This window comes from Lagenorhynchus albirostris, chromosome 17 (assembly GCF_949774975.1).
Source record: "Lagenorhynchus albirostris chromosome 17, mLagAlb1.1, whole genome shotgun sequence".
NCBI classification, from domain to species: Eukaryota; Metazoa; Chordata; class Mammalia; order Artiodactyla; family Delphinidae; genus Lagenorhynchus; species Lagenorhynchus albirostris.
This window is the reverse complement of record NC_083111.1, coordinates 5,210,457-5,237,333: the sequence shown is the minus strand read 5'-3', so window position 1 is coordinate 5,237,333 and position 26,877 is coordinate 5,210,457.

Below are 26,877 nucleotides of genomic sequence, written 5' to 3'. Positions count from 1 at the left end.
CAGACTTTTATTTCTTCCTTATTCTCTAACATTTCATGGAGGACATTGTCGGGGGCGGGGTAGGAGGGGTTGTCCATAAGTCCTCAGCTGTACTGTACTCATCTCGCTAAATCTGCATCGGATCGTCAGACCCTTTCTGAAATATTTCGCAGCCTGCCTTTGAAGCTGAACCCTGACAACAGAGCCATGGCCAATTTCTAAGGCGGTAGATGTTTGTTTCCTTATGTGATATTAATAGAGACATTTAACACAGCGCCCAATTCCCAATATTTAAGTGTATCTATTAGGTCTCCTTTAGAACTAAATGTTCCTAATATTTTTTCTTATACTTCTTTCCCCAATAAAGTATGGGGGGAAAAAAAAGAAAAAACAAAAATATTGCAAAAACATGGTCAATTGAAAAAAAATGCTGCAATGTCAAATAATGTATTACAAACCAATGCTGACTTTAAAAAAATAAAATTCAATAACTTGTTTTGCTGGATTGCGTTGTTCATATTTCAAATGTCAAACACATTAGGCAGACTCCCCCACAACAGGAGCAAAATGCTCTTTTAACCTGGTGAGCACCACGGTTACATATTTATTATAATTCTGAGCAAATATCAACATTGCTTATTATTCTTTCAGTTTAACTCAAACTTATGACCAAGTCAATAGTCTATTATACTCACAGCATCTTTGCACGTAGAAAAATTGTGCACACTTTGCAGACACAAATAAGCAAAGTAAGAACGACAAGTGGAGAAGGAGAGAAATATATAGCTTTTTCAGTCTTGTATAGGGGGTAAACACAATTCCTGTTTTTCTAAATAAATAATTCTTACTCTTTATGATACAGCTAAAAGCCTCGAAGGAAAATGGGAGACCAGTGGAAATGCTCTCCCACCTTTTTTATTCTGCTATTAAGAGCCCCTCCCACACTTGGCTTTTTGGAACCCTGGCTGTGCTCAGAACACACTGGTCATGGTCTGTGTTTCCCATTAGTTTGCTCTTCCTACTGTGTAAGAACCGGCTAGCATCCTTGCCACTCTCTCCAGAGAAGATACTCCCATGAACCTTAGCTCACAGCACGAGGAGATGTCTTCACCATCCTCCATTCAAGAGCCATTTCATCATGGTTCTGCTGTCTCTTAACAACCTCTTCCGCGTAAGATTCCACATATAAGCGATATCATAAGATATTTGTCTTTCTCTGCCTGACTTATTTCACTCACTGTGACAATCTCTAGGTCCATCCATGTTATACAGTATATTTTGATCTCTAGAACTTTCTGCTAACATTCCTACCGACTTCAGCACCCGTTTCATTTTCTTCTTTTCCTGCCCTTTTCTTGCCATCATTCTTGGAAAATCAACCTGGACCTAGATGATTCTTCTAACAAATCAATCTGATAGTCACAGAGCCTCCTACATGGCAACTACTTTCATTCCACTCCACTTACCCATTAACACAGAGGTATCTTTGCCTTTAGGATTATTTACACTATCACACCCCTGCCTGCATACCCCACCTTCTCTCCTTCTTTATGGACCTGATGTTGTATTCACCGAAAGCTCTGGACGACTTTTCTCCACCAACCCATCAGCCCCCTCTCGCACCTCTGTTTCACTTCCCAGCATAGACCCCAGCGTTGCTTTTGCCAGGGCCCTAGATTCTCTCTTCCTTGTTCTTCTGCAGGGTGCGTTTTGCCAATCCCTATTCTAGACACATACCCTTCGCTGCTTGATTTGGGATCACGGAGAGAAGCTAGATAAAATGGTAAATGTATGTTGATCCGTTCCCTCTAAATTCATGCTCTCCAACTTGGGCTGCATGAGCCACTCTACCAAGCCCCTGAAACTGGGCCGTAATTGACTTGTCACCCTCTTTCCAGCTTCCTCTGTGTGCTAATCATTTCCAATCTGTTGACTGAGACTTGTGTGTCCCTTGGACACTCACCACACCTGAGAGCTGGCCTCTGCATGAGGGTCATTCCACAGGCCCAAGTCCCCAGATAGCCTCACACAGATGGGTGGGCAGTTTTCATCAAAGCACAGTGCCTTTCTTTCCTGCTTTTGTCAAAGGAATCATCATTCCTTGAAGGGAAGCCCCAGATTTAACCACCTAGTTCAGACCTCACCACCTCACTGCCCTAGATGGTCACAATAGCATCCTAGGTCCTCAACATCTCAGGTGTCTCCATTCTCCAGACCTTTCCACACACGCCAAGAGCTCACACTTCCTTAAGAACACTTTCTGCGTGTCACTTCTTCGTTCAGAATGTTTTTGTGGGTCCCTAACATCATACAAGTCTTGGATCTAAGGCCCTTCGGGGATTTCTCCTGGCAAGCCTTACAGTGCCTGGCACAGAGACCTGCAGGTTGTGGGCAGTAATCAGCAGGTAGTACACTGCAGGGGGCAATAAATTCCCATGAACTTTTATGGTGAAGTTTGGTAGCTTATTAAGTTAACTGAGAACTTCTGTCCCATTTACTGTATTTTCAGTTCAGATGATGAAACATTTGCCAAGGATCACTCCCCTGGAGCTATTATTTGGGGAGAGAAACCACCAAGTGTTTAACTGTTACTATATGCCAAACATTTACTATATACTTTATATGTGTTATCATTTAATCTCCAAAACAATCCTGATAGGTGGATGGTATGGTCACTATTTTAAAGTTAAGGGCACTTTCAGAGTGGCTAAGAAAATTTCACAGGTAATATACATGTGTGGATCTAGAGTTCACATTTAGACACGTCAGGCTCCAAACTATTCCAAATACTATTTTTCAGGCTTCCCTGGTGGCGCAGTGGTTGAGAGTCCGCCTGCCGATGCAGGGGACGCGGGTTCGTGCCCCGGTCCGGGAAGATCCCACATGCCGCGGAGCGGCTGGGTCCGTGAGCCATGGCCACTGAGCCTGCGCGTCCGGAGCCTGTGCTCCGCAACGCAAGTAGACCACAGCAGTGAGAGGCCCGCGTACCGCAAGAAACAAAAAAACAAAAACAAATACCATTTTTCTCTCATCCAATCTTAAGAATCCCCAGGTATCTATAAATGAAAAATATTTCATTTACACAGACACACACACTCAAACACACACACACACACACACAAATTTTTGAAAAGTCCCTGATCTTAAAATAAATAGATTCTAGCGCTAAGAACGGAAAATGTGATCAAGGGAAGAATATGGCGCCCTTAAAACGAAGTGTTCTCTCTTGGTAGCCGTCTGATCTCTTCCTAGAGAAGTAGAGTTAAGGGAAAAGCGAAGAACAAACGGCTTCAGTGACACCCTCTCGATACTCTATGGTGAAACAGCACAAGCAACTCATAACACGCTCTCGGCAGAGTCAGGAGCCGCGCAGGAAGTGCCCCACGATCGACACACTACATTGCCATTTGCAACCTCGGGTACACACAGGCCGACCGCAACCGCGAGCTCATTCTCTTCTCCATCTGTTGTAAATTTGCCAGCCTAAGACATGCAGAGGCATTCCCCCGCATCCTGAAGGATGTGTTGTCAACACTCCTTATCCTGGAAAACACAAAGGCTAATAAAGACCAGATTGTTAGCGCAGAAACATGGAACCACTAACTCCTTCCCGTTATGTATCTGAGGACTTCACTCTCAGAGAAAATAAAGGTCAAGCCAAGAAGTGATGACTGATTTAGAAAGATAAATATTCCTTGGGTGGGGGCAGGGCGACCACCTGGATGAGCAAGGGGATGAGTTGGAAAAGCCTACGCAAATATTTTCTTTTCACCTTAAAATTTAAATTTAGATTGTAAACAAATTTGGGTCTAGCTACTGACTCTTAGGACACAATGCAGAAATTCAGGACCCATAAATATATAAATAAAATTTTACTGAATTTTCTACAACTAACATTATTTAGGTGGCAATGACTTAAGAATTAGAAACAGTAACTAGAATTCTTATTGTTCACATCTTTATTCTTACATTATATTTTCTCTAAACACCATATGCTGAGAAAGAATTCTCAGTTTTTGGAAGTGCATTGCTAGTAATGTACGATCCTTAAGAAGGCAGATATTAAAAGACCATAAAATCTTTCTCTTTCTTGACAATAATTGAGTTTAATCACCCTTAGATAAGCGTTGATTCCTTTTTTAATAATTGTAATACCAGAGAGATGGTATTAAAGCCATTTCTAATATTTAAAGTAAACTATGATGACCAGGGAATTTAACAGATTATTTAAGTGTATGCATAAATCTGCTAAAGGTTTTTGCTTAAATGTGTTCTAAATTCTTGTATCTTTCAAAACAATTGAAAGTGTAAACAATATTATGTGTCCAAGGACCCCATATTCCACCCCCCACTATGTCATATGTTAACAATTTGACTAATAGTATTTATAAGCAACATCTATTTAAATGAGCACTAGGCCTAAATTAACTTTGTCATGTATACACTGCATGTAATAAGAATATCAGAGCATTAACAAGTGTCAGAGTGCTCTAATCTGTTTCAATTTCAAGTAGCCATTTACACATGTAACTAAAACTGGTAATAATATGCTTAATTACATTTTCAGGGATTTTCTTTTTTTTTTTTTTTGAATTGAAAAAATGGTTGAATTTATTTACCTGGAAGTAAAGCAACAGAAGTTCTACACATTGAAGAATGTCCCAGAAAGGGTTCAGTACTTAATGATATTTCACTGTGATCCTAGTCAGTTTGGTATAATCTGCTGTTTTATTTTACTTTATTTTATTTTATTTACTTATTTTTTAACATCTCTATTGGAGTATAATTGCTTTACAATGGTGTGTTAGTTTCTGCTGTGTAACGAAGTCAGTCAGCTATACATATACATACATCCCCATATCTCCTCCCTTGTGCGTCTCCCTCCCGCCCTCCCTAACCCACCCCTCTAGATGGTCACAAAGCACTGAGCTGATCTCCCTGTGCTATGTGGCTGCTTCCCACTAGCTATCTACCTTACGTTTGGTAGTGTATCTATGTCCATGCCCCTCTCTCACTTCGTCCCAGCTTACCCTTCCACCTCCCCGTGTCCTCAAATCCATTCTCTACGTCTGTGTCTTTATTCCTGTCCTGCCCCTAGTTTCTTCAGAACCATTTTTAAATTTTTTTAGATTCCATATATATGTGTTGGTTTTTGGGAAGTCTGAGGTCTTATGCCAGCATTCAGTAGGTGTTCTGTAGGAGTTGTTCCACGTGTAGATATATTTCTGATGTATCTGTGGGGAGGAAGGTGGTCTCTGTGTCTTACTCCTCTGCCATCTTGAAGGTCTTTCCATTTTTAGGGATTTTCATGATCAGGTTTTTTAAAATACTAATTAGATAATTGACTTTCAATGATGACATCTTAATTCCAACCAATTTAAATGTGACCTCTAGAAATAAATGGCTCATTTGCTGTCAGGACTTAAAAGTCATATTTTCCTCCTCATTCCAATGCCTATCCTCTACATTTTTAAACATAAAGCTATCTGCTGTTCTTTGAAAGGAAAAAGATTATAATGATCAAAGGGTTTGCATGTATTAAAGAATAGTAAAGGATGTACCTTTGTGCTCTCACCTGCTGATTTGTATGCATATCAAAAGAAAGTGGTGTCTGTTCTCAAATCTATCTATACCAGTTATATTTGTTATAATAATTATGTAAATTAATAAAATATCACGCAAGCCATGAATTATGAGGGTGAAAAGAGTTGTTTCTAATGGAACTATGTTGAATGCATTAGAAAGACTGAGTGAAGGCAAAAGACATTAAAAAATGTTGAGTGTGGTATGTGCAAAAGACCTTTCTTGAAGAAAAAAATCATAATAAATAAAAAGCACTGTCCTCTAAATTCAGCTTGTTTGCAAAAATACACAAGTGGTTACTCATCTTTGAAAAGATTGAATCTGGAAATCACAGATTCCAATTGTGTAATAGAGAAAGCTAAGCCCCTACAAAAAAGACAGTGAGAAACTAAGAGCCCCCAGGGACCTACTCAAGTAATGACCTTGGGCATCCATTCAAAAATTATCAATAAATGTCCTTTCTATGCATAACATCAAAATAAGTTGGGTAAGATATATGTGTGGGTATCTTTAATTCTCCACTTCAGCCTAATTTTTTTCTATTAATCAAGTATTTGTCCATATCACACATCTTCTACTGTAACATAAACTTCTGAAAGCCTCTGTTTTCTTGGTGAAATAAAGGGCAATGTGCTTCTGAGTAGCAGTGGGTAGAAGTGCTAGAGGTTTGGAGAAGGTGGGAAGGAGTACATTTAAACACCTAGGATTGCGGGCATGAGACATCAGAGGAGGCTGGTGGACATCAGTTTAGAGTAATACCAGCCTGATTGGAGGGTTTTCTCCAGCAACCCTCTGCTACTTGGATACAGGTGATGGGAGTGTGGGTTGCTCAGTTCATTCAAGGTTAAGGGGTTACCAGGTAGGTGGGACTGAAGCAGCAGAAGGCATCAGAAGTGACAATATTTGCAAGAAGGTGAGCATAATAATGAATCATAGGAGGTACACTAGACAAGGAAGGATGACAACAAGAGGACGGCCAGCAGGTGTTGCTGCGAGAGCACCTGAGCATGTGAGCTAAACTGATAGGGAGGTAGGATTGGGAGGTTTTAGTTGGAGATTTCAGAGGTGGTAGGTTTGTTAGTGATGATATGGTCCAAGATATGACTATGGGGTGGGTGGATGTGGTACAGGTGTCAAAAAGTCATTGGAAAGAGATGGCCTAGGAACCGAGAAGCTAAAATGTGAAGACATCTTCACGGATGTTGAAGTCATCTGAGATGCTGGAAGTTTGGGCAGAAAAAGAAGGCTGCCATCCAGGGGCCAAAGTGTTCAGTGAATGAAGTCATGGGAACATGTGAACGGAATTTTGACTGTTTCAAGGAAGAGGGACCTCATATGAGTGAATGATGTGAGCTTCAAAGAAGCAGTATTGTTTTTATTTTTTCAGAAGAACAGGAGACCTGATGGTCTGGAAATGATGGTAGAGAGTGGGACTGGGGTAACAGAGATGACAACTAAGGCAACTGGGATAGGAGAAAAGAAAACCAGCCTTTTCTGAGAAGGCTTCTGGAAAAATGTTATCAGAAAAGAGCTGGCTTGCAGGCAAAAAGTTTACAGGAAGGGTCCCAGAAGATGAAGATGCTGAAGCTGTTGAGGATGCAGGGGTGTTTATTGATCCAAGAGTAAGAGCTACTTGTTCAAGACCAGGGAGCTAATCAGAGCTCTGCCAGAATCCAGACACAAGTGTGTTTGACTCCTAAGCAGAGTCAACGTGACTTATCGGGGAGAGAAAATTCATCCAAATTAGTGAATTGGATGTTGGACACGGGGAAATACATTTTCAAAATTCTTTCATTATTCTCTTTTATCTTGACAATTTCAAGGACATTAGTGTTGTTATGGTGGCATTCTATCTGAAGATGGAACAGAGAAAAGAGAATAGTTGTGTAGTCCCAGAAAATACAGTAGCTCCACTTAGCTTCGGAAACTCGATGTGAAGGTAAAAATTCAGGTGAGTCTTTTGGAGCTGGCAGAGATATTACATCGATTGAGACAGCGATGATGTTTTAGAGCTTATGAAGCACTTTTTATAAACTGTTGTTGCACTGGAATGCTTCCCACAAGAAACTATTCAGAATGAAAATGACAACGGGAAGATCAAATTCTCATCAAAGTTGATTATTCCGGCAGAAGGAGTATGCAAAATATCTTGAAGGCATGTGCACAGTGCTTAATGCATATCAGTTAGTATTCATTTTCTTAAATATTGTGTGTAATTGATGAAACATCTTCTACTTTGGAACCTTCTATCCCTAAACCCCTGTAAACGAAATGATACCATTCAAGGTCCAATATTCTGACCAAATTCATGTCTCTTCACTGTGAAGGATGATAGAGTACAAGGTCAAGGGAACTAGGAGCAGGATGTTGGATATATTTATTTAACCCTCTAACAGTTGGACTATAAAAACAACATAAAAATTATGAGGAAATCCCTGTCAAATTCTGACTGGAAAATTCCTGTAATATGAAATGATTAGACAGAGTTTCCCAGAGCAATGGGCCCCTTCAGCTCTTCTTTTCCCTCATCTATGTAGAAAAAATATATATATAGTGATGATTCTTTCTGCCAGCAGATAAAAATCTCATTATCCTCTGATCTATAATCTGCTTTTCCCCAGTGATCCACATTGTCTTTCTTCTCTTAAGTTAACATCCAAGAAAAAGTATTTTTCCCAGCTTTCTAGGTTCAATGGCCACCACTGTTTTATCTGCCTGGTACCTTTATGCCTTTTTCTTGAAACTCCACTAATCCCTTGCATCTAACCATACAACATGTGGAGCAAAAAATGCCACAAGGCATTGTGACACTGTCCACTCTTGATGAGTCCAGGGATGGACACCTGACTTAAGTTAGACCAATCAGAGTAAAGCTTAAATGCTGTCAGTACCGTGTGTACCTCCTTGGAAGATCAATGGAATGAAGGAAGGTGATCTGAAGGACAAGAGGGGAGAATAAATCATCATAAGTGTGTTTTCAGTGATGCTGCTGCTGCTTGGACAGCAGGGATGAAGATGCAGACTAAACCCTCCTGTCTTCCTGTCCAATTGCTTCTAATATCCATCCGAATTCCTGTCCAAGGATTCTATGAGACAGCCCCGTATCTCTGTGTCTTTATATGAGAGAGCCTTCCTGATTTTGCTGAAGCTACTATATCTTGGAATGTTGCTCTGCGAGCAAACAAAATACTAGGTATTCAGGAAGTTGTTGCATCTATAGTTTCTCTAAGATACGCCAGGAATACACAGTTTTTGAAGCAGAAGCATTAAAAGAATGCTTCCATTTCTGTACTAACAAGCACTTTGAAATATCTGTCTCAACCACAACCCTGTGAGTAATAATAATAATGAGAGTTAATGTTTCCTGTGAGGTGAGAAGTTCTCAACCACATAGATTATAGTCATCACTGCATTCAATCTTCACACAGTGCTTAGATGCTTAAAAGAAACTGGAGCTCAGAACCGTCAAGTGAGATGGACAGAGATTCCCCATCCAGGTCTGTCTTTAAGTAAGGACTTGTCCCAGCTGCTGGAAATGCTGTTGGCAGGCAGCCTTCAGCTATCTGGTATACCTCGCTGCTCAATTCCTCCACTGCCCATCCTGCATCCTTCTCCTCCCTTCCACAGCTGTTCATCCCAATGTCCCCCACAATAAACACTTGAACACAGTCGTCTGGCTCAGAGGCTGCTCCCTGGGAAATCCGACCTCCAGTGATTAGATTGTCCAAGTTCCTTCAGCCTGCAAGGGCAGAGCTAGAATTTATATTGGGCTCTTTTTGACCCCAAGCACATACATTTCTCCTCTGTACTAGCCACAGTATATATAATACATCAGTGCAGAAAATTATTAAGATACCACTAAATCATAACTATTTAGTTCACAATGCTTGCTTTGTCCATAGAAACACAGTATTTTCCTCAATTATCCCAGAAAGAAAACTCTGAAATTTGTAAAAAATAAAGCTGTTCTTTCCTTACTAGAAATACCTCTAAGAGTATCAAATACAAAATTTAAAAGTGGAAGTCTGATTCATTAAAACTTCCCCTTGACTGCAAAGAAAATAATTCATTTTTGAAAAGAAATGATGTTCTATATCTTCATTATTGCTGCAAAATACATTTACGCGGGGTATAATACATTTTAATCTCAATGCCGAATAAAATGTATACCGGTAGTTTCCCATAAATTACTGTCTTATTAATGCTGAAAAATTCTGACCCTAAAACCAGTGGGAGAAAAGCAGGAAAGCAGATGAAAATGCCAGAATTTCCCACTCACAATCTTGATTCTTTCCCTATTAATGAAGAATTCATATTGAGCTTTTTAGAGTCACTCAACCCAGAAATCACCCACCCAACCCCATTTTCAACCCTTGGGGGTTACTTAGAAATGGCCTTTCTCTATGTACAAAGATTACAGAAAGCTCTTCTCAAATATTTGATCCAGTTGCAGAAGAAAATAAAATAATTTCAAAGGCTCTACTGGGTTTTTTCCAACAAAATAATGAACATTAAGGAGTTAATGAGTAGGCAGCCTTTAATGAATCCCATTTTTATTCCCCAGTAAACCTGGAGGGAACAGAGCTGGCAGAAGAACAAAGGTGAGGCCACACAGTTCTGAGTGTCGGAGCCCTCCCTCCGCTGTGGGAAGCCAGCTGGGCAGATTTATCCCAATAAGGAAAATGTTTTTCTTCCTTAATATGGATTAGACCACACTGCCCCTGAGAAGTACTGCTTCTCCTTAGATGTGTGTATGTATGTGCGTGTGTCATTTGATTTGATACTTAACTCCTGAATGACCCTGAAGGATGAAAAGACATCCTCTTCAAAGGAGCCTGAACTGCGTGCAAAAGCCTAATTGCAACTTTGTGCTGACTTGGAATTGTGTTGCTGAAGACAGGCAGAGGCGTTCCGCTGAATGAGCACTTAGCCACCGCCCATTCAGATCCACGCTGAGCCCCAGATGCTATCTGTCAGCACCACCTAGACATCAGGAGATCTGCACGTGGGTCATGACCCCCCCCTCAGCTTGCTGAGGGGTGAGAGGAGAAGCCGAGATGGAGCCTATGGGAAAAATGATGGGTTTCCCTGAATGGGAGTCACGGTGTCACAGTCCTGATAAGGGGATTTGCTGAGAACAGAACAGATGGGACAGCAAGGCCATTCCATGGAGTGTTTAACTTTTTTTATTGTGTCTATTCTTATGAACTGTGAAGGCACTTAAATAGACAGTTATAAAAAGAGTAAAATCTTTCTAAATCCTAAATCCCTCACTTAATTAGTTTGTTCCCCCGTCCAGGACAGTTGGGCGCCCCGTAGCCTTGGGTGGTAACAGTGTGTAGGACAAGGGCAGCGAGAGCACAGTGCGGGCGTCTTGCGTTCACCCCTGTGCGCTGTCCCTGGGGACGTAGCGGGGATCCTCTCGAGGCGGCTGATAACCAGGGGCCCTGGCAGATGGCTGGGCGGCAGTGTTTCTGGTGGACAGGTGAGGAGTGGCTGAGAAAAGAAGTAGCCAGGAAACATCTTGAAAGTAAGTATGACATAATCTTTCTTTCCAGAATATACTGGAAGCAGGTGACCTTTCAAGAGTGAGGGAGTTTGCTGCTTCTCAGGCTCCTTCCTGGCAGGGAACGTCAGTCCGGCACCCAGGCCAGCATAACAAATCTTGAACTCCAATTGGATCCTACTTAGTGGCTGGGCCGCTCTGTTTCGTGACCCATTTGTGTACTTAAAAATTGTAATTAACTGCTGACATTTGAAAAATGGGAGGTTTCAACAAAAATTCAGATTTCTAGCTTTTTAATCTAGCAATACCAAGCTCCCATCCTAGAATGGCAACACCCAGCCAACAGTGAGTAGCCACCACTGCCTTTATGGAGGGATCAGGTCTCTGCAGCCCCACCAGGCAGCTCCCCTCACACTCAGCGTGGGCCTGGCCCCTCCTGTGTGTATGTTCCCCAAGTCCAGGGCAAGTGGGGAAGGGTATTGCACAGGTGCAATGTATTGCACCTGTCACCTAAAGAAGTACTATGAAAACCATTTTATTTTTACATTTTGCTTATTCACGTCTGTGATTTAAAGGAAGGAACTTTGCAAAATAACTAAATGGAAATGACATCTAGCTTGCAGCTAAGACCATAGATTTCAAACACCCTCAAATAAACCCCGATATTTTTCACGATGTAAACAAATGAAACTTTGAGTTGCAAAATTGGCAAAAGCAGTGAGAAGTTGGGAAAGCAATTTCTGACACACTGAGACAGCATCAGAGTCCAAGGACTTTGAGGTGCATATCTCAGAGTGTCATCACTCATATCACAAATGTCCCTGTTTATAAATACGGGGAGAAAACAACTAGTCCAGAGTATTTTTCTCCTACATATTGCTTTTCTGGTTGAGGCAAGAGATCGGCAAGTTAAGTTATACAACCTGAAGGAGACCCATTCCATCTTACCCAACATCTTTCTCAGTGTGTTTGACTGTATATAGCAACAAATCAAAATAAAATTGAATTGCACATGTCCTCACTAACTACAGAATTTAAAATGCCCAAATCTAAAGCTAATATAAAAATTTTGGTGATATGTCCATAAACAGATGTTAGAAAGGTATCTTCATAGAGTATTCCCCGGAGCAGTTTCTTCAAATGCCCTCAGAAGGGAAGCTCTTCTGTCCCCTGTTTACCTGGTTAAAATATGAAATGCATTGCATTTTAGTTACGTTGGTCTTTCCAATGAGATTATTCAGAACTGCTTCTCAAATGTCTCCCTGGTTTGGGGCCTCCCAGCAGTCGGTAACAGAGAAAGTAGGTATTCAGAGAATAGCCTGCCCTAGATGAGTCATTCTTATTTGTGGAATTCTATACAGTAAAAATGAGCACACATAGGCTGATCTCATTTCATTTCTAGCCATTTCTAGCCTCATAGGCACTTTCCTTAACTATTTCACTCTCAGGATCTAGAAGATCAGCAAAAAAAAAAAAAAAATTGAAAGGGGGAGCTGGTGGAGAAGATGATTCCAAACAAGTCATTTAATGTAGCTCCCTTTTCCAATACAGGTTACCACACGGACGCTGCTAGCCTAAGACATAACCCGAAGCAGAGAGCCAGGCTGATCTCAAGAAGAGGTGACTCCGTGCATGCGGAAGAACCACTGGACCGCGCCGCCTGCCCACAGTGCCATCTTCCATTCTCCTCCTCGCACCAGGCTGAGTTTCCTGCCCTTCTCTCCACCTTCTACTGTTCTGCAAGAAGCAATGGGCATGGAGTCAGAGCATCTGAGTTTTAATACAGATCTGCCACTTTTTTTTTTTTTTTTTTTTTTTTTTGCGGTACGCGGGCCTCTCACTGCCGTGGCCTCTCCTGTTGCGGAGCACAGGCTCCGGACGCGCAGGCTCAGCGGCCATGGCTCACGGGCCCAGCCGCTCCGCGGTATGTGGGATCTTCCCAGACCGGGGCACGAACCCGCGTCCCCTGCATCGGCAGGCAGACTCTCAACCACTGCACCACCAGGGAAGCCGTCCTTTGCTGTTTTTGAACTGCACAGATGAGGAGAGAGAAGCCCAGCTGGGAGCAGCACCCGCCCTGATGCTGCAGAGACAAGAGCTGGGAGTTGAAGCCTAAGAGTTAGAAGGACTTGGTAACATTAGACCTTCACTGAGACTCCAAAAATGCCACGTGTTAGGGGAGCAAAGAAAAGTTCACTATTTCATAGTTATACTTCAAATACATGTTGGGAAACACTCCTGCTAATTAATCCCCAAACTAAAAACCACATTCTTAAAACTAAGGGCAAAACAGGAATAAATCCACCCTAACAAAGCTTAAATCAAGACTGTACATCATCAGTGATATGCTGGTAATTTTTAAAAACATTTTATTTTGGAATAATTTTGGATTCACAGAAAACTTGCAGACACAGTGCAAAGAATTCCCATACGCCCTTCGCCCACATTCCCCTAATGCTAGTAGTTTGCATAATCATAGTACAATTATCAAAACCAGATAATTAACATTGGTGCAATACTATTAACTAAACCCCAGACCAGGCGTTATTCAAATTTCATCAATTTTTCCACTAATGTCCTTTTCTGTTCCAGGACCCCATCCAAGATCCCTTGATACATTTTTTAAAATCTCCTCCAAGGGTGACAATCTCCAATTTTCAGTCTCTCCTTGTTTTTTGTGACCTTGACACTTTTGATAAGTGCTGGTCTATTATTTTGTAGAATGTTCCTCAGTTTAGGTTTGTCTCATGATTACATTGATTTTGCATTTTATGCAAGAATGGCATAGAAGTCATGTTATGCCATTTTTATTGCATCCTATCAGGTGATATGTGATATCAATATGTCTTATTTCCAGTGCTGTTAACTAGATAGAAGGTGGTGTGTGCAGGGTTTCTCCACTGTAAAGTTAATATTTTTCTTTTTACACTTAATGAATATTTTGTGAGTAAGACTTTGAGACTACGCATACCGCTTCTCCTAAAATGCTAATTTTAGTGACAATTGGTAGATCTTACCTGCAGCAATTATTATCATGGCATTTGCCTAATGTTATTTTATATCTCCTTCATACTTTCTATGTATATTAATTAGAATTCTTCTGTAAGGAAGAGCTTTCTTTTTTCTTCTGTGTATCTGTTTATTCAATTATTTATTTATATAAGCATGGATTCACAAATATTTGTTTTATTTTATGAGTTAGTATCCAATGCAATCATTATTTTGTTACTCAAATTGTTCCAGTTTTGGCGACTGGAAACTCCTTCCTCTTGGCTCCTGTGTCCTTTCCGTAAGTTCCTCATCCCTCCCCCTTTTTTATTAAGCATATTTTTATTTTCACTACTCCAAGGAACTATGGTTCCTTTTATTGAATGATATATGCCAGTAATTTAATTGCCACTAGGACGGAACTCAACACTCTTCAGAGGAAATAACAAAATCCAGACTTTCTACAATGTATCATCAATCACGTGCAGTATACATTCAAAAATGTCTAGACTTATGAACAAGTAGGACAATGTGGCTCATTATCAGTTAATAGAAACAGTCTGACACACAACCCGAACATTGAAATTACTTGACAAAGATTTTTAAAATAACTAGGATAAATATGTAAGAGAATCTACAGAAAAGGGTAAAGAGTTAGAGAATTTCCGGGGAGACATGAAAACTGAAAAAAAGGTGGGGATGAGAAATCCTCAAACTGAAACATATCGTACCTAAAATCTAAAAGAGGTGTGAACCACCAGCTTGATCATATATTAATATATTTTGACAAATGTTTTGCCATATTTACTTAAGCTTTAAAAAAAAGATATGACTCTAATGATACATTTCAGTCCTCTTTTGTATCTAACTCTGATGTCATTTCCCTTGTGGCCCTTCCAGAGCTGATTATCTTTCTGAATTTGGAATTAATTCTTATCGTAGGTGATGTACATTATTCGGCAAATGTATGTATCTAAAACCATTATGTAGTATTTTTGCATTTTTTTTGAAAAATGTGTTCTAAAATTTTATTTTTTACTAAATATCATGTTTTTTAGATTTACCCATGTTCATATTTGTGGTTCATTAACTCTGATAGAGTATTTCATTTCTTGAATGTATCACAATTAAATCACCTATTCTTCTTCTGATATACACAGATTGTTTCCAGTTGCTCAGTATTAAAAATAGTGCTTTCATAAATATTTCTGCATACATCTCCTTGAGCACATGTGAGAGCTTTTCCCTATTATATATTTCTATGAGCAGAATTACTGGTTTTAGGATTTAGGCATTTTAATGAAATTTATATCATCAAATTTTGCTACCAATGTGGTTGCATCTATTTACATTGTCAAAAGCAGTGCATGGTATAAGTCTTCATTTTTCCACATACTTACCAAAAGTTGATATCATTTGTCTTTTAAATTGTTGTCCATCTAATGGGTGTCTAATTGCACCTGATTAATTTGTATTTACTTGTGGGGGGGTGAGATTGTCACATATTTGCAATATATTCAGGTTTCCCTTCTGTAAATTACCTATTCATCTCCTTTGTCCATTTTCTATTGGATGATTTGTCTGTGCACAATTGCCACGGAAGTTTCCTTATAAATTCTGAAAAGTTGTCTCTGCCAGTGATATGATTTTTTAAAAATTTATTTATTTAATTCAGGCTGCATTGGGTCTTCGTTGCTGTGTGCAGGCTTTCTCTAGTTGCGGCGAGCAGGGGCTACTCATTGTAGTGGCTTCTCTTGTTGCGGAGCACGGGCTCTAGGCACACGGGCTTCAGTAGTTGCAGCACGCAGGCTCAGTAGTTGTGGCACACAGGCTCGGTAGTCATGGTGCATGGGCTTAGTTGCTCCACAGCATGTGGGATCTTCCCGGACCAGGGCTCGAACCTGTGTCCCCTGCATTGGCAGGCAGATTCTTAACCACTAAGCCACCAGGGAAGCCCCAGTTATATGATTTTTAAACATATTCTCTCAGTCTGTAGTTTGGTTTAACATCATTTATGATATAATTTGTTGAACAGAAATGTTAAATTTAAGTAATTTTAAAAACATGTGTTATTTAAGAAATTCTTCCCTTCTATGACATTATATTTTTCTTTAATACTTTCTTCTAGAATGTTTAGATCTCTAAAACATTTTAAATTTATTTTTGTGTTTGGAATGTTAAAAGAATTTTTTTTCTGTATGGATAATCAAAGATTCCAGAACCATTTATCAAATGTCCCCTCATTTCCCCACTAATTCATAATTCCACCTGTTTTCACATACGCATGAGTCTGGACTCTCACTGTTCTGTATGTCTATCACATCCATCCTGTCCTGATTGCTATAGCCTTAATTTTTGCCTTATCTGGTATGGAAGTCTCTCAACTTCGTTTTCTTGAAAGTATCCTAACTACTCTTGACTCTTCACTTTTAGGGCTTTAGAATCAGCTTGTCAATTTCCACAAAAATTCCATTGGGACTTTTAGAATGCATTTGCATTGAACTTATAGATTAATTTGGAGGAAATTGACATCCTTGTGATACAGTCTTTTTAACTTTGAACATGTTCTACTTCACTATTTATTGAAATCTTCTTTTACATCTTCCAATAATGCTTTAAAGTTTTCTCCATATAGTTCTTACAATCTATTTATTGGATTTATTCTTAGATACCATATGTTTTGTTGCTACTGGGAATATGATAGTTTATTTTTATTATATTTGCTAATTAGTTATTGCTGGTGTAATGTTATGGCTTTTTATGTGCAGTTGTGGAAATCTCTTAGTTCTCAGAGTTTGTTTTGGCAGTGGTTTGAAATGTGATAAATATGTGGATGGTCAAGCGTTACCCTATCATACTCAGTGGCCACATAACATAGACTCAAGCTCTCCTTCTCCTTGGCCAGTTTGGAGATCTCTGGTTTACATGCTACCAATTTAGAATGACCTAAATATAAGTAATGTTTGAAGCATAAACTTAAGTTTGATCAGAGTGATCACTTGGATTGCCAAACCCTTTTCTCTGGCGCTTATGCTTACTTTAAATATAGTTCAGGATGTACTTGTCATCTGTCCTTAGTTATAGGTCATTTCTTGGTTTTTGAATCATGGTGAATGCAACTCTGCTCTGGTGCTACTGATGGTGGACCTCAGACTCAATCTAGGGTGAACTAGTCACAGGAGGGCTTCTGTGAAGGGGCCTGCTGGGGACAGATGAACCAGTCAGCCGGGAAATAAGAATACTGTTTTTTTCTTTGAGTTCTTATGCTAATGTGAAGGGAACTGAGGCACTTTACATACCTTGAGTCGCTTAATTTTCAAAATGTTTCAGTGGGGTATCATTGTCTTATTTTACAAATAAGAAAGCAAGATTAGGAAATCGAATAACCTGCAAAGAAAGCATGATATGTACTTTTTCTACTTAATTCTAATATCTGTGCTTTCCCACTATCCCATTAATCGATGTTCATTTTTATCAGTGTTTTATTTGTATTGTATCAATATTACATTTCTTGTACGCAAGTTGATTTTTGTGATGAAGAGACATTTCAGAGGCTCAGCTAATCAGTTACTCATTTGGTCAGTGACAAAGACTGTTCCTTGCAGAGATGCGTGGGCGGTGAGCCTGACATTCCCGTGGAATAACGTGATGAGGGCAGGTCCCAGCACTGAGCAACAGCCTTGGCTGCACAGCTCCTTACATGCTGTAATCAGCACAAATGTCTAAAGGCTAATTAAGGGAACGAAATGGAAAGACTCTTGACTCTCAGAAAATATCTCTTGTTAAGTAAAGGATCTGGAAGATAAACAACCATAGCGAATCACTAATATCAGAAAAATCAATGGTTATTATGCAAAAAACATTGACAATTTGCTGGGAATTTTTTCTGAGAACAGAACAAAAGGAAATGGAATTTATATCTCTACAGTCAAAGATATTGTAGGAAGACGTAAGGAAATTATATTTAAGGATGTTTTTTTTTACATTATTACAGCATAATAACAATTTTGCCCCTCAAAGAACCCTTCTTTCCCCTCCAAAATCTGCTTTTACTTCTATTATCTGTAAAATACAGAGGACAAGTAAGAATATATTGCCCAATAAATTTGGAGAAATGTTTCTTCGTTGGCCTGGCCAAAATATATCTTGTTAAACTTGGAGAGCCCTTATATAGTAACAATGTAGAATTCCATTTTGGGTTATTTAAAGTATTGAATGTCTCTATTGCAAGTCTTCTATAGTAGCAAAGGGAATAAACTAGAAATTTACTCCTGCATATCCCATTAGCCTTCTAATTGGGTGTATCTTTAAAAACAAGAAAATCATATAAGAGAAAAATGTACATTTTCTTTCTCTCCAAATCTGCTTCAATTTCTTTGCTGCTTTCCCCGGCATGAAACCTTCAGAGGGCTGTTTATATAACCAAAATCCCTACTTGGTAACCATTTATGTTTCCTTTCCAACCTGAGCAGAAAGTTCAGAGGCCAGCATACCTATTGTAATTTATTAAAACAAAACAAAACATGCAAAAGCAAAAAATAAATAAATAAATAAAGCAGCACCTTAACAGTCAACTTCACCTTTCAACCCAAGGAAGAGCTGACCCCGCATCGCAGGTGCTTTGTTTCCTTGACAATACATCTTGTGTTCCCAAAAGACGAAAGTCACGTGTAGGAGTCAGAGAAACATCTGAGAACGTTATTGTCTGCTGTGTTAAAATCTGGACCAATGGAAGGGGAAAAAAACCCAACGCTGAGTACATCTGTGCTTGGTTTAAATAATCGTTCATACTTACATTAAGGTTGTGATAGTTATGCCGCTATACATTTACACAATCATCAAGGGACAGAAAATCTCTGCTAGGTCAGAATAAAATGGTTCATGTAAAACATCTTTTAAAGTTACCACAATGAGATAATAACTGCCACCATCTTTTAGTGTTTTCTGTGTGCCAGGCACTGCTCTAAGGTTTAAAATTAATTCATCTCAACCTTTACAAAAAGAGTCATAATAAAAGTTCTTCATTAACCCATTTAATTGCCACAAGAACCCTCTGTGGAAGCGGTGCAAGGATTTTCATTCTAAGGATGAGGGAAGTGAAGAAGAGAGTAATTGCCTGTGGCCATCTGATCAGCACACGAAGCAGCAGGCTTCGATCCCAGGCTGGTGCGGAGCCCACGTGCTCCTGCGTGACGCTACACCTGCCTCTACAGCCTCCTCCAGCTTCAGAGGAGAGGACCGAAGCCAGGGGGTAACCTGCTCAACATCACACCGTGGAGGCACCGCGTTTGAGCCTGGTGTTGGCAGAGCCGAAGTCCGCGCTCTTCCTCAGTGTTGGGGAAACATGCAGCGGACACTCGGTGCTCTACCTGCGGGTGGCCCCGGGGGGCTGCCCGAATCCATAGCTTGTCATGCACATAGAAAGATCTGTCCTCTAATAACGTGTTGCATACTGTCAAAGACCACAGCGATCTGGCAGGATTAGAAGCCTGGTGTGGAATATGACCGTCCTCTCTTCCCTCTGTTCAGAGCAGACGGAACAGTGACAGGGACGGTCCTTCCCATGAAAGGCTGGCCATCATGTGACGGGAAGTGAGCGCTCAAAGGTTCCGAAGGGAGGGGCTGCTGGCTGCTAGCTTTTCCTGTTTCCTCTGCTTTAGCTCAATATGTGCAAATGTGACAGACTGATTGATTTGTTGAAGGGTAATTCAGCCTTCAACAAAATTGAAGAAAATATCATTGTGGGTATTTACAAATTGCACTCATTATGCCAGGTTTCTGAAGCCAAAATCCAAGCTGTCCTGACTTTATTGTCTTATTACGGTCCAAGTAATATAATTAAAAGCTATGGCTGGTACATAATGACTAATGATACAAAAACCACTATGCTTCTTCGGGGTGTTAATATTTATTCACAGTTTCCCTCACTAAATCAAATTAACCATCTTGGATAGCCATAGGCTAATTTTGTTGTTGTTGTTTTTGTCCTATAAGTAGACCTATCACATTCCAGCTAGCCAGCGGATCTCTGAAGAAAGAACTGACTCAGTCATGCTCATTTTACACTTAATTAACTATGAGACATTCCACTTTGGGGTAAATACTGAGTAGTTAGACTTATCCAGGATTTTAAAGCCAGCCCAGCGTTCTACATTCAACAAATAATGGATGGATTGATGAAGATTCATGTATCTTCACGGGGTCTGAACTAGTGAATGAGTTGGGTGAAATTTTTTCTAGAGTCAGTTGGACAAGAGAGGGATGATGATTGCTCAGAGACTTGTCTCTTTTAATTTCATTCTCCCTACAAAGATGCTGAATTTCTTGAAAGCGAGGTTCTGCTTTACTTACTAATTTTCATTTGCCAAGTGCAGTACCTAGGGCATAGTGAGAGCTTCGTAAACGTTTATTAAATGAATGAATGAATGAGGTGGACGTGAGACATGAGTGAGAAATATAAGTCACAATTAGCCTGAAGGGTATGTGTCACAGGTGACACACTCAGACAACAAAAAAGTCTTTCTGAGGTATATTCTGAGAAGCACAGAATGGAAAGTATGTAAAGCTTACATTAACTATATATATATACACACACACACACACACACACGCATATATTTACATATACGTTTGTATGTAATAATATAACAAGTCACAAATAGTATTCAGTGAGGTTTCAGTGTTAACTTCCAATGTCTCCTCACTGAAGGGGTGGCGAGAACATTTTGCCAGTTGTGTGCTCTATTTCTATCTGGACCCTCCTCTGTCCATTCTTGTTTAAACGGACACTTCCTATCACAATATATACGAATATCGAATCATTATGTGGTACCCTTGAAACGAATATAACATTATATGTCAATTATGCCCCAATAGAAAATTAAAATAAAATAAAAGGGCACTTCCATTTAGATTTATATTAATGGTAGAGACATCTCAGAAGTTATATTGAAGATCCCACCAGGTTTCTCTCTGACCCCATTGACTGCTTTTCTCCAGTTCTAGTTAATTTGTGGCTCCATAGAGGTGTCCCCACTCTTTTAAAGTACATTCTGCAAAATAACTACCACGTGCTTTCTTTCTTTCTCTCTCCCTCTTAATGAAAACTTTCTGCTTTGAAGGTAAGAAGGGATGTACTAGACTTTCTTGGATTTTAGCAGGAACAAAATAGATCCCCAACAAAAATGATTACTGCATAGAGCACTGAGTTTCTGCAACTTATTTTGTTTTTATTCAAACTTCCCACCCAGTATAGCAGCCTGTGTTTTTACGTCTTTTCCATTCCCTGAGGATGGGCTATATATACACCCAACAAAAACATAGCTAAAATAGCCATCGTTTGTATATCCCTTGACAATTAAAATAATTTCTGATTAAATGACTAATTTATTGCCTATAAGGTCCAGCTTAGAAAATAAAGCCAGGACTATTTATGAATGGTCCTGTTTATGCCTCTGATTACATTAATCATAAGTGGTAGGGCTTATTGGCCCCCAGGCCAAAATTGTGTATTTATTCTTCTAGTCTGTGCAAAATATTTTAAAGTATTTCCTCCAGTTTAACACCAACACCTATTGATGGCAGGATTTTCAGGTGATTTCATCCAAGAACTCTTCATCGGGACTTAGATATCTCAGTCATTGCTGCCAGTGGGGTGACGTCCTGCAGCTCCATCGCTGTGGGGAGATTGAGGGGCTGCAATCACTCCACTCACAGGTGGTGCAGATCAGGTGCAAAACAACCTTTTTCTGGAAGCCCGTGCAAAGAGTTATTCCTGTTGCTCTTCCCTGCATCTTTTCAGTCCTTAAAAATGTCTTTCTCAAGTATCCTATGATATCACTTATATGTGGAATGTAAAAAAAAAAAATGATACAAATGAACTTATTTACAAAACAGAAACAGACTCACAGACTTCGAAAACAAACTTATGGTTGCCAAAGGGGAAAAGTGGTGGAGAGGGATAAATCAGGACATATACACACTACTATATATAAAATAGATAATCAACAAGGGCATACTGTATAGCACAGGAAACTCTACTCAATATTCTGTAACAACCTACACGGGAAAGTAATCTGAAAAAGAATGGATATACGTATATGTAAAACTGAACCATTTTGATGTACACCTGAAACTAATACAACATTGTAAATCAACTCTACTCCAATATAAAATAAAAAAGTAAATAAAAAAATAAGAACTAGTCTGTGCCTTTACCAAAAAAAAAGTCTTTCTGCAAGGGAGTTATCAGCATAGCATCACACAGTTTCAAAAAGCTTCTGAAGACAGATAGTTTATTTGTGAATACAGTCAGCATTTGCCCTTGCCCGCTTCATCCCAGACAGCTCTCTCTTATCCCCAGGCTGTTCTCTGGGCTTGTGGGTTATTCGGGTCATCTGCTCTGCCTCTTCCCTCTTCTGTTGGAAGCATTTGCCATTTCAGTGGGTGGGACTTTGTTTGCAAATGTGTCAGAGCAGAGAAGAAAGGAGAAAATAAAAGATGATCTTAGGGATTTCCCTGGCGGTCCAGTGGTTAGGACTCCACGTTTTCACTGCCAAGGGTCCAGGTTCGGTCCCTGGTCAGGTAACTAAGATCCCACAAGCCATGTGGCGTGGCCAAAATAAATAAATTATAAAAAATAAAATAAAACTGAGCTTAGCTTGCTTATTCACAACCCTAGTGTATATTTTCTTTGTTTAATTCCTTGTTTGTTTTCTGTTCTTATGTTTTGCAAGGGGAAGAAGGCAGAATCTAGAAGACAGGGTTTGGAGGATTTGAAAATATTGATTAAAATTTTTTGCTATTTTCTGGTGTTTTAAATTATGCGTGTTCAGTGTAATTAGATGCAAAGAACGTCTAATCTCTTTTAGGGCAATTATGTCAGGTCTTTTCTCTATTATGGGTTATGGACTCTTTTAAGGTAAATTAGAACCTTGATATTATTAACTGTCTGAAAGTGATATAATTTTCTATGTTAAAATCCATTAGTTACTACTTGTTGAGAATATCCAATGAGCTGAATTGACTGCCCCCAGCTCTTTTGCATTTTATTATGAAGCTGAGAATGAGAGCAAAACTCCAAGACTTCCTGGGCAGGCACACAGCTCCATCATAAATCTGGGCTTGTGTGCTGGTTTTCGCCCTTATTTCTAGCGTGGAATGGGGTTTAATGGGGAGAAGTCTCTTCACTGTAAAGCCTGGAGCTGATGAAGAGGAAAGGTGTCAGTGCTGGTTTCTGGTGTCCTGGGAAATCGCTGGTGCCCCCTCTGCTATTCTCCCTGCAGAGCAATCCACTTTGAATATCATATCCGAAGATGCTTTTGTGAACCTAACAAATTAGAAAAGAAAAATTTTTTTTTTTTAGTTATAGTATTTTAGTGGTTTCGCATACTGGAATTACAAAGGAGAATTTTTACAAAGTTGAAAAAATGTGTCTCACTGTCTATATGTTTGCAAACATCCTCTTCTAGGTGTATGTTTTAGAAGTTTGGTTTGGGGTATGAGGTGGGTTGATGCTGCTGGAAAGGGTCGTTGGATGCCTTTAATGCAGAAATAATCTACACTGGAAGCTTGACATAAATAGAAAGTTGTGTAACCATCAGAAATTCTTCATTTCAACTTGATGAGTTAGTTTAATCAAGTAAACAACAGAAATATATTTTTAAGTTACAAATTTTCAGTGACAAGATCCTACTGTAGAGCACAGGGAACCATATTCAGTATCTTGTAATAATCTATAAGGGAAAAGAATCTGAAAAAGAAGATATATATATACATATATATATAAATGAATCACTTTGCTGTACACCTGAAACTAACACAACATTGTAAATCAACTCTACTCCAATAAAAAAATTTTTCCAGTGACATCAGCATCGCACTTCATAAACATTTATCATTTTATAGACATGACAGTTGCAAGTCAGTGATGTGCTAGGTAAAATTTACCTAAGCAGACTAAATCAATGTTTTTTTAATTATAAAAAATGCATTTACTTTAATATTAAACTTCTCTTCGGTATCACCGATCCATGTTATTTTTGGTTTAAAAAACAAACATGAACAAACACTATATTCTCTTGGGTACTACAGTGCTAGAAAACAAGGACTTTTTATATTTTCTCTAAGCAGGATGTTAGACAAGATCCCACCTAATATGATTGCTCCCAGTTAGATAGCAAAATAGAAAATATTTTTACAACAAAAATAGTATTAGAGATGGTGTAAAGAAAAATTCATTTAATACAAATATAAATTGGTAAACCTTCTGGCTTATCAAGCAAGTGAAGAATCTTAAAATGTTTCTAGCTTCTGAGCCAGTGTTCCATTTCCAGAAATACATTGGGAAATCAAAGGTGTAACAAAGCCAAGATGACTCAGAAAGCATTACTTATAATAATAAAAAGCAACATTAAAATAATCTAAATATTACATAGGAAAAAGGAGAAACAGTTGTGATTATAGGGATTTCACAGTGGAATATTAAGCAATAACATTAACATAATGTTTTTGAAGAATTGCTAGTGACGTAGAAACTCACAAGACAGAATTGAATGAATAAAGAAGGCAAAATTGTGTGATAAGTATAATTACAATCATTTCTAATATAGATTGAATATGTGCATATAGATAGGTAGTAGAAAAGGTGCTGAAAGAAAATACACCAACATATTGAAAAGTGGTTATGGATTATTTTCTTCTTTGGGTTTATCTACAATCTAAAAAATGCCTAACTATGAATATATTTGTGACATTTAATTGTACGCCTCAGCTTGACTGGGCAAAGGGATGCCCAGATAGCTGGTAAAATATTTCTGGTTGTAGCTGTAAGGGTGTTTCTGGAAGAGATTAGTAAATAAACCAATAGACTGAGTAAAAAGATCAGCCATTCATGGGGAGCCTGAAGAGAACAAAAAGGCAGAGGAAGGGCCAATCTGCTGCCTTTGCCTGAGCTGTGACACCCATCTTCTCTTGCCCTTGGGCTTGGTACTCCTGGTTCTTGGGCCTTGGATAGGAACTGACGCCATCGCCCCCCAACCCCGCCCCTACTGAGTCTCAGGACTCTTTGGACTTGGACTCATTTACTTACAAATCAGGTCAACTAATTACAGAACCCCTCACGTAAAGCTAGAGAGCAATACGGAAGTATTTAACAAAACACCATCAAATACCTCACAATCCAGCAACTTCATTTCTGAGTAAGCGTCACAGGCACTTCTCTATAAGGGACTTTTCTCCACAATTAAAGATCCCTTGAGAGGCTTAGGGCAATTCATTTCTATATTCAGCAAGAAGTGTGAAGTATTGTTTTGTATACATTGCCATGTTAACTACCAGTGGAAAGTTGAGAACAGGGTTGGAAAGCAAATATTGAAAAGATGTCCCCTCTCTCCCCGGTGTGACCATGAAGGTCATTGGTGGTTATGGTTCTACTTTTCACCGAGCTTGGATTCAGACTCAGAATCCTTCTCAACACAGCGCTCTCCAGGCAGCCGTTAACAAATGGACAGCATTGTAGTGCAAGATGAAACTTTTTTTTGCAATTCCTGGCTTACAGTTTAGTTAAGATAGAACATACATACTTAAAAAATGCAAGGCATTATCATTTTATGTTCAATTTGGTGATGCAGACTAGCATTGCTGCTGGGAGAAGGGCAAGCCTAGCCAAAGGCAGAGCAGGAGAAGAAATTGTGGAGGGAAGGACAGCCCTGTGCTTGGTGGCTGTGGAGGAGACCAAGGCAGGAGAGAGCAGGTAGAGGCTTCAGCAGAAATGAATAGACCTGCAGCTAAGCTGCATACGAGCATCAGCAAGAGGACTGTCTATTAAAGATGGGGATGGATTGACGCTCTCTGTCCCCGCTCCTTTGTCAGTGACACGTGGTAGACGTGGAGCCCTGCTCCCAGATTTCCTGTTGGGATTTGCTGTAGATCCTTCACAGTTGGTCCAGGTGCAGGGAGTCCCTGAGCCTTGGGTCATGCTCTGGCCAGAGCTGAGCCAGGCAGGAGCACAAAGGTCCTTTTGGTCCAACATGGGATACGTGCTCTGTCCAGAGCTCGCTGGGTTAGCTGAGGCTTTCTTGGCAGGCCTTGGTCCTTGGCATCTACCGTCAGCATTCTCCCAACTACCCGATTCTGCTTCCTCTCCCTTTCTTCACAGACATTGACTCCTAGTAAATGGCCTACACTCCAAATTCAGTCTCAGCACCTGCATCTGGAGGAAGCTGACCCTCAGCATCTGGTCACCTCCACTACCCCCAGTCTCCCGTGAGAACCTTCCATACCAAATACAAAGCATAGTAAGTAAGTGACAAGGAAATTTCTGTTGTACCATTGGAACCATCAATTAAATACTGTCTTTTTTCTTGATATGTGCTATACATTTTTGCAATGGAAGGGGAATATTTGTAGCATGACTTCATCATGAGATAAAACTAAAAAAAAATTAAACTACTAGGCAGACATATTGCATTCTCACACGGCTACTTTAACTAGAAAAATAGGGCTTGAAACTTCATCTATCAAACCATCTTCCTTAAAGCATCAGAAAGAGAAGGTGGGAGAGAGCTAGCGTTGATTGAAAGCTACCGTGTAACAGTGATATTCTTACATTATTCACAGACTATTTTTAAAATACAGTTGGGCTGAAACTGCCTCCACTGAGAAACAGCAGCGACTCTCTGGAATGAGATGTTCTCATGTCAACCTACGGAAACGTATCCTGTGCACAGCTTCCATCACGCTGTCAGGAAGGGTCATCTCTGCAGCAAACGTTTCAGGCTACAGCCCGAGGAATGGGTTACAGCCTGTGGTCCTAACTCTTTG